The sequence below is a fragment of the Neofelis nebulosa genome, chromosome 1 (genome assembly GCF_028018385.1).
Source record: "Neofelis nebulosa isolate mNeoNeb1 chromosome 1, mNeoNeb1.pri, whole genome shotgun sequence".
NCBI classification, from domain to species: Eukaryota; Metazoa; Chordata; class Mammalia; order Carnivora; family Felidae; genus Neofelis; species Neofelis nebulosa.
In genome coordinates this window covers 45,218,395-45,225,826 of record NC_080782.1, presented here as the reverse complement: position 1 = coordinate 45,225,826, position 7,432 = coordinate 45,218,395, and the positions used below count along the sequence as shown (strand labels likewise).

Below are 7,432 nucleotides of genomic sequence, written 5' to 3'. Positions count from 1 at the left end.
CATCGGCAGACACTGTTAGCCTTGTAACTCACTCTTCTCCTGCTTACCCCTTCCAGCATGGCTGACTTTCCCACAGTCCTCCCAACAGGCCAAGAGGCCTGGCTCAGTCACACTGCTATGCTTTCAATCTTGCCTTCCTTCCTACCACTTCCCAACTCACCAAGTGGCCTCTCCCAGGTCCTGTACTCTATTGATCTTAATCTAAAATATCCTTCAAAACTTGCGACTTTCTCCCCTACAATGTTGTCAGTTTTTCCTTCCACTCACTCTGTTTTCTGCTGTCTGGCTCAACTCCATTTGCATGCAGAGGGGTCAGGGTAACGGGTCTTTATTTCTTGCGTGTCCAATTCTGCCTACCCCACTAAATTATAATTCCAGGAGAACAGAATCCACAGCATCCTCCTTCATTGAAAGATTGGCTCTCATGGTTGGGTGTCTGTCTGAAGATAGCCACAGAAAATTCCTTATGACTTGAAACATTAAGATGCATGGCATTTATTTGATCCTCTTTTTTTCCCTTAAGCAAATTTGAGAACAATGAATATGGTATTTGACAAAAGCTAGTCTAGAGTGACATCTGGTGGCTACATGAAAAGGTTCACAAATATTTGCTGCTCCTTACAGGCAAAGTTCATTCCTTAAGGGAAAGGTGCCTTATCCATCAAAGCCTGCGTCACAACTAGGCTACCTGCAAAGACAACAGGAACAATCAAGGCAGAAGAAATCCTTTTTTTTTTTAGTCATTTTATTTGAACAGAAATCCTCTATACTCACTAAGTCATAAAGATGTGAAACACCTTCTTCCCTCAGGAGGAGAGACAACTGGTACCAAGACCCTCGTTTAGAGATAGAAGTTGAAGTTTCCTATTCCAGTCCTTGTTGTTAGCATCTAGTGAATAGGCAAGCCCCATTTCCCCCTTTGAGCCTCAGTTACTAGATATATATTTTTTAATACTGGGATTATACTCAAGGTATTCTTTTTATATAAAAGAGCAATCATTCTGTAATATATACAATTTCCCTACATTTGAAGTGCCAAGTTGGCAGGTATGATCTCCTAGTTAAATACCACCTCTTTTACACTCATATTTGAACAAAATGAACCAAAATCAAGTTAAAAGTACTCTTACAAAAAGTGGCAACAGTAGTATCATACTTGCAAGAGTAGTAATAATAGATAACCCAGGCCATGCCAAGTATTTTTGTATATATATTGCTTCATACTACTGAATGCCTAACCTGAGAAGGCAGGCATCGGCATCAGATAGTCACAAACTACACGTTCTGGCCCAGGATGCCATCGGGCAAGAAGTGGGGACGCACACCAGTCCCCTGTAGGCTCATCCACCAGCACTGAGGACATCAACTGGACTACAAGCCTTGCCTGCCCTGACTTTACAGTCCTTTCCCTTTTCTCACCAACCTATCTGTGGTGTAGAAGATGAAGTGTAAAAGGCAAATTAAGTGGAAAAGCTAACCTGCTATATTCCAGCTTCTCCACCGGAGGCATCCAGACAAAACCAGGCTCAAACTGGGGCAGAGGAAGGGGGTGAAAAGTCTAAACCCGGAAGTTATATTGACGCTGTGACATCAGACTACACAGAAAATTTTTTGCGCCTGGGAAGTGAGACTGTTTATTATTATTGAACATGACAGAAAAAGCTATGAAATCCCAAGTACTATCAGGGCCACAGAAAAGAGGCTTGACATCACACAGAGTGACGGCAACAGTGAGAAAGGATACAGTTGTTCTCTGAGGCTTACCCCGTCCAGTTCATCCAATAAACCGTATTTACCGTCTTGGACTCGAATAGAAATTGTCCGTTTTGAAAGGTGAGTAAGCAAAGGCGACAAGCCAGCACAAAACTTCTGAAAGGATGGCAGAGACTCGGAATACAAGAGATAGGGAAGAAAATAGTCTGTTACCTCTGCTTTTCCCTGTCAAGGCAATCAAACAAAACATGAATGCTCTGAAATAGGAAATAAATCTGTAACACACAATGAAAAGAAAACTAGCGCAACAAAGGACTACTAGCGTTCTATGAACTCTTTAAAAGGACTAGGAGTTACCCAGAGCACAATAGGTCAGTGACAGGAGGATATGTTTGAGGGAATAACAAAATCACATAATTCTTAGGTTTAAAAAAAATGACTAAGATGAAAATGGTTAAAGAAGTACAGTAAGTACTTGGAGGGCCATTAATAATTGCCCTCCCTAAAAAGAAAAAATATACTTGCAATAGAAAAACATTATTAAAAATTATTCTCTGAAGAAAATAACTCAGAAATGAAGTAGGAGTTTATCTGAAGGTCCAACGAGCTTCCTGTTTTCTGGCAAAGTTTAATAAACATTGTCGCAGGTCTGTTTGGAGTTATTACACTTCAAAATTAAAAGCATCTCCTTTCCAGCCAGCACTTTGCAATGGGCATCGCTCAGGACAACTAACACAAGTGCCAGCCCTGCCATGAGAAGAGGGAGCGTGAGCTGGGATGCCCCATTGCCAACAATGAATTGGCCTCCATCCGCCCCCCCCACCTTCCGCACACAGTCTGTTCAGACAAGGCAGCAACAAGTAGCATGCCTGGAGGCTGGATGTGGGGAACGTACCCTGGGGCTCCAAGTGTTATACACACAGAACAAGGATTACTGACTTTGTCTACAATGCATCTAATAACCAACTGGTCCCACCAAAACCCTGGTGAAGAATGGAATCATTCTCATTAACCACACACTGTCCCAATAGTGGTACGGGTCCCACTATGCACTGAACTTGGGCTGCAAGAAGGGGGTCAGACTGACTCCCGAAGATGAGATTTTAAACACAAAACAATCAATGACAATTCAAAGAAGCAGGAGGACAAGAAAAAGAATGCCAAGATTAGCGTCTTCTGAAGGAGCAGTTTCAGCCAGGCAAGCTTCTTGCATACACGGCTTCAAGATCAGGCCAGCGTGGCCGAGGACATGGCTATGTGCCAGAGGGCAGGAGGCTGGAGTTCTATCTGAAGAAAATCAAGGCCCAGAAAGGCGAATAAATTCTCCTCCCCGCCTATTGTCCCTCATGTAATTAAAGTGAAAAATAAAACAAGTACCAACAACAAAACAAAAACCCCCCACAAAAATAGAATACAGAAGACGTAGTTACTGAAAGGAAGGTAACATACAGTAACTGACTTCTCAGTTGACATGTAAACAGTTGGCAGAGCTATGCTATATAGTTTGGGCAGGGAACTGCATATTTGTAGAACATTGTCCCCAACCCGTGGAGAATACACGTTTATATACTTACCCTGCCCCTTTCCCTTCCACTCCAAACTCATTCAACTGCCTGCCCCACATCTCCACGTGATTATCTAACAGACCACTCAAAAGTACAATTCCCCAAAGCACACTGTCATCTTCTAAAATCTGGGCCCCGGTTTCTCCACCTGAGTTAATGAAAAATGCATTTCCTAGTTACTTGGGCAAGCAACAGTGGAGTGATCTTTGACTTCCTTCCCCGATGCTGATCCCTCCCTTTAGCATTCCAATACAGTATTGTTTCAGGAGAATTCAGTGACACCTGGTGTTCATCACAACCAGTGCCCTCCTTAGTACCCATCACCCATTTAGCCCATCCGCCACCCACCTTCTTCCATGAACCCTCAGTCTGTTCTCTATCGTTAAGAGTCTTTTGTGGTTTGTTTTCCTCTATTTTCTTCTCTCCCCCACCTTTTCCATATGTTCTGCTTTGTTTCTTCAATTCCACATATGAGTGAAATCATGTGGTATTTGTCTTTCTCTAAATCTGGGCATTTTGAATAGGAAAGTCACCCAGGACAACAGGCATAAACTAAGACTGTCTTGCACAAGCTGGGTCACATGGTCACCCTATTTAATCTCAACATGACAGCCCAAATGTTTCTTTAAAACCTAAGTCAGACCCTATACTCCTCCACTCAGAGGCTTCTCAGCTCACTTGGTGTAGAAGCCAAGATCCTTCAGATGACCAGCAAAGCTTTCCGTGATCTGCCCCCCACCCCCATCCAGGCCTCTATCTCCTCTTCCCCTCCTTCCCCTTTGTTCACCTTTTTCTTCCTGCCGTGCAAACTCATGCCTCAGAGCCTTTGCTTTGAGGTTCCCTCTGCCTGGAAGGCTTTCTCCTCTGGCATTATATCTATACGATTTATTCCTTCCCTTTCTTCCAGTCTTTGTTCCGAGGTCACCCTCTCAGCGGAACTTTCCCTGAGAACTTTGTTCACAATTGCAAACCCCTCCCCCCAGTCCCCTGATGCCTCTTCCCCTGCTCTATAACCTTCAAATATTCTGTGTAACTTATTTTTCATGTTTTACTGTGCCTGCCCATCACTGCCCTGCTAGAACGTAAGTTCCATGCAGACAGCGTTTTGTTTTTGCTTCTGCTTTGATCTAGTAATCTTGGTACAACAGTAAATGGAAATAAATGAAGACCAACCAAATGAGAGCGAGCAAAGTCTATTTATCCTGAGCTTGCTATAGCAAGGGAGTCCACCACCATTGCTTGCATTTTCATGGAGACTGAAAGGCAGGCAGAGCAGTGGGAAAGCTTCATAGTGGAAAAAGGGAAGACCTCAGGTATGCACCGATTAGAGGCTATTGTCAAAGGGAAGCTAAAGGTGGGCTTACTAGAAGCAGGGCATGTATGTGATTGGTCAGAGGAGCATATTGAGCTTTCTCTAGTTGGTTCTAAGTTGGAAAAGGAGACAAATGTTAGGGAAACTGTCAGTTATTAATCAAGTCCTGGCCATTTTAGACTAACGTTACAGAAGACAGTAATCTGACTTCCTCCAAGTCTGACTTATAGAAAGCTGGCTTCCTGGATGGTTAAGGTAAACAATAGGATTGTTTTCTGGGCAGACTGCTGTAGGTTCTGAGTCAGAATTTTATATTTATATCTGGTCTGGCCATTGTCCACTTGTATATTCAGTCTCTCAGGTATCTGGCTTAGAGAAGGTGCTCAGCATTTGTTAAATGAATATCATTCCATTTCTACACAATCCCAAAATTTGGAAAACTAAATAACATGTTGCTTAAAGATAGAATCCTGTATGATGGAAATATGGATAAAAATATGCTGGTCATTATAAACTGTAACATTTAAATAAAGTCTGAAATTAAAAGGTAAACCAGAATATAACAAACATGTGAGATTAAAGTGGTCAACAAGCTATTTATATCATTAAAGTGTGGATGAAGATTATGGTGTACAAAAAAGATAGGTTGCACTCAACCTTTTAGCACACTGAAAGATACAATACAGACACTTACAATATGGACCTGAAGACAATGAAGGGGAAATTTACAAAAAGCAGGAAAGTAACTTAATCTCTTATGAAAGCTAACACTTTGGGTGAGTCAAGTAATTATTATAATTATTTAGGGGACCAATAAACTAAGTATACTGCAAGGAGAGAACACTCTCCTTTCAATTTAACTTTAAAAATTGACTGCCTAATATGGCACAAAGAAAAACTTTAAAAAAAACGATAAAGCAGGAAGAATATATTTTAGCTAGATTTTCTAATCTCTGCAACAAAACTACACATAATAAAAGGCAAAAGCCAGACAGGAAAAACAGCAGCAGTAGTGATACTGACAACTCACAAAACGTAATTGAACAACCAAGAAATACAAGTCTCTCTTCTAGCGGCATTTATATTACAAAACAAGTAAAAACTTGAAGTACATAGGATACTTCAGCAATAAAGTGAATACCACAATAAGGTGAGTCAAATCAATTTTTTGGTTTCCCCATGCATATAAAAGTTATATTTATATTACACTGTGATCAATTAAGTGTGTAATAGCATTATGTCTGAAAAACAACGTGCATGCCTTAATGAAAAATATTTTATTGCTGAAATATACTAACCATCATTTGAGCTTTCAGCGAGTCATAATCTTTCTGCGGGTGGAGGGTCTGGCCTCGATGTGGATGGCTGCTGACCGGTGGGGTGGTGGTTTCTTTAAAGTTGGGGTGGCTGTGCCAATTTCTTCAAGTAAGACGACAATGAAGTTTCCCCATCAGTCAAGTATTCCTTTCATGAATGATTTCTCTGTAGCCTGTGAGACTATTTAATAGCATTTTACCCACAGAACTTCTTTCAAACTTGGAATCAATCCCTACCGCCACTTTAACTCCACTTATGTAATATTCCAAATCTTTTGTTGTCATTTCAACAATCTTCACAGCATCTTTATTAGGAATGGATTGTATCTCAAAAAAGAACTTTTTTTTTTGCTCATCCCTAAGAAGCAACTCCTCATCCATTGAATTTTATCATGAGATTTCAGCAGTTCAGTCACATCCTCAGGTTCCAAGTCTAGCTCTCTTGCTATTCCCACCACTTCACCACCACACTTCTCCACTGAAGCTTGAACCTCTCAAAGTCATCCATGAGGGTTAGAACCAACCAAGCCAAGAATTCCAAACCCCTACTTGATGTTGATATTTTTACCTCTCCCCATGTATCAAGAATGTTTAACTGACTGCCCAGATCCACCAGAGGAATCACTATGCATGGCAGCTACTGCCTTATGAAGTGTATTTCTTCAACAATAAGACTTGGAAGTCAAAATGACTCAATCCATAGGCTGCAGAATGGCTGTTGTGTGAGCAGGCTATGAAAACAACATCAATTTTGTTGTACATCTCCATCAGAGCTCTGGGGTGACCATGTGCATTGTCAGTAAGCAGTCATATTTTTAAAGGAATCTTTTTTTTTTTATTCTGAGCAGGTCTCAACAGAGGGCTTAAAATAGTCAGTAAACCATGTTGTAAACAGATGTGCTGTAATCCAAACTCTGTTGTTTCCTTTAGAGAGCATAGGAAGAGTAGATTTAGCATAATTCTTAAGGGTTCTAGGATTTTCAGAATGGTAAATGGGAACTGCCTTCAACTTAAAATCATCAGCTGCATTAGCCCCTAACAAGAGACTCGGCCTATCCTTTGATGATTCTGAAGCCAGGCATTGGTTTCTCCTCTCTAGCTATGAAAGTCCTAAATGGCATCTTTGTCCAATACTAGGCTATTTCACTTACATTGAAAACATGTTTTTTAGTGTAACTACTTTCTTTATTTTAGCTAGATCTTCTAGATTACTTGCTGTAGCTTCTACATCAGGATTTGCTGCTTCACATTGCACTTTTTTTTAAGTTTATTTTGAGAGAGCGAGCATGTGTGCAAGAGAGAGTGAGCAGGGGAGGGGCAGAGATAGAAGGAGAGAGAGAATCCCAAGCAACAATCTCATGAACTGTGGGATCATGACCTGAACCAAAATCATCCACTTAACCAATGGAGCTACCCAGGTGCCCCTCACCTTGCGCTTTGATGTTATGGAGATAGCTTCTTTCCTTAAACCTCATGAACCAATCTCTCTTAGCTTCAAACTCTTCTTCCACAGCTTCCTCACCTCT

The 7,432-nt window shown here is 41.2% G+C and overlaps 1 pseudogene; it reads left to right on the top strand.

Moving 5' to 3' along the window:
* Nucleotides 1-2,422: 2,422 nt before the first annotated feature.
* Nucleotides 2,423-3,033, top strand: LOC131509849 (small ribosomal subunit protein eS8-like; annotated as a pseudogene).
* Nucleotides 3,034-7,432: the final 4,399 nt, after the last annotated feature.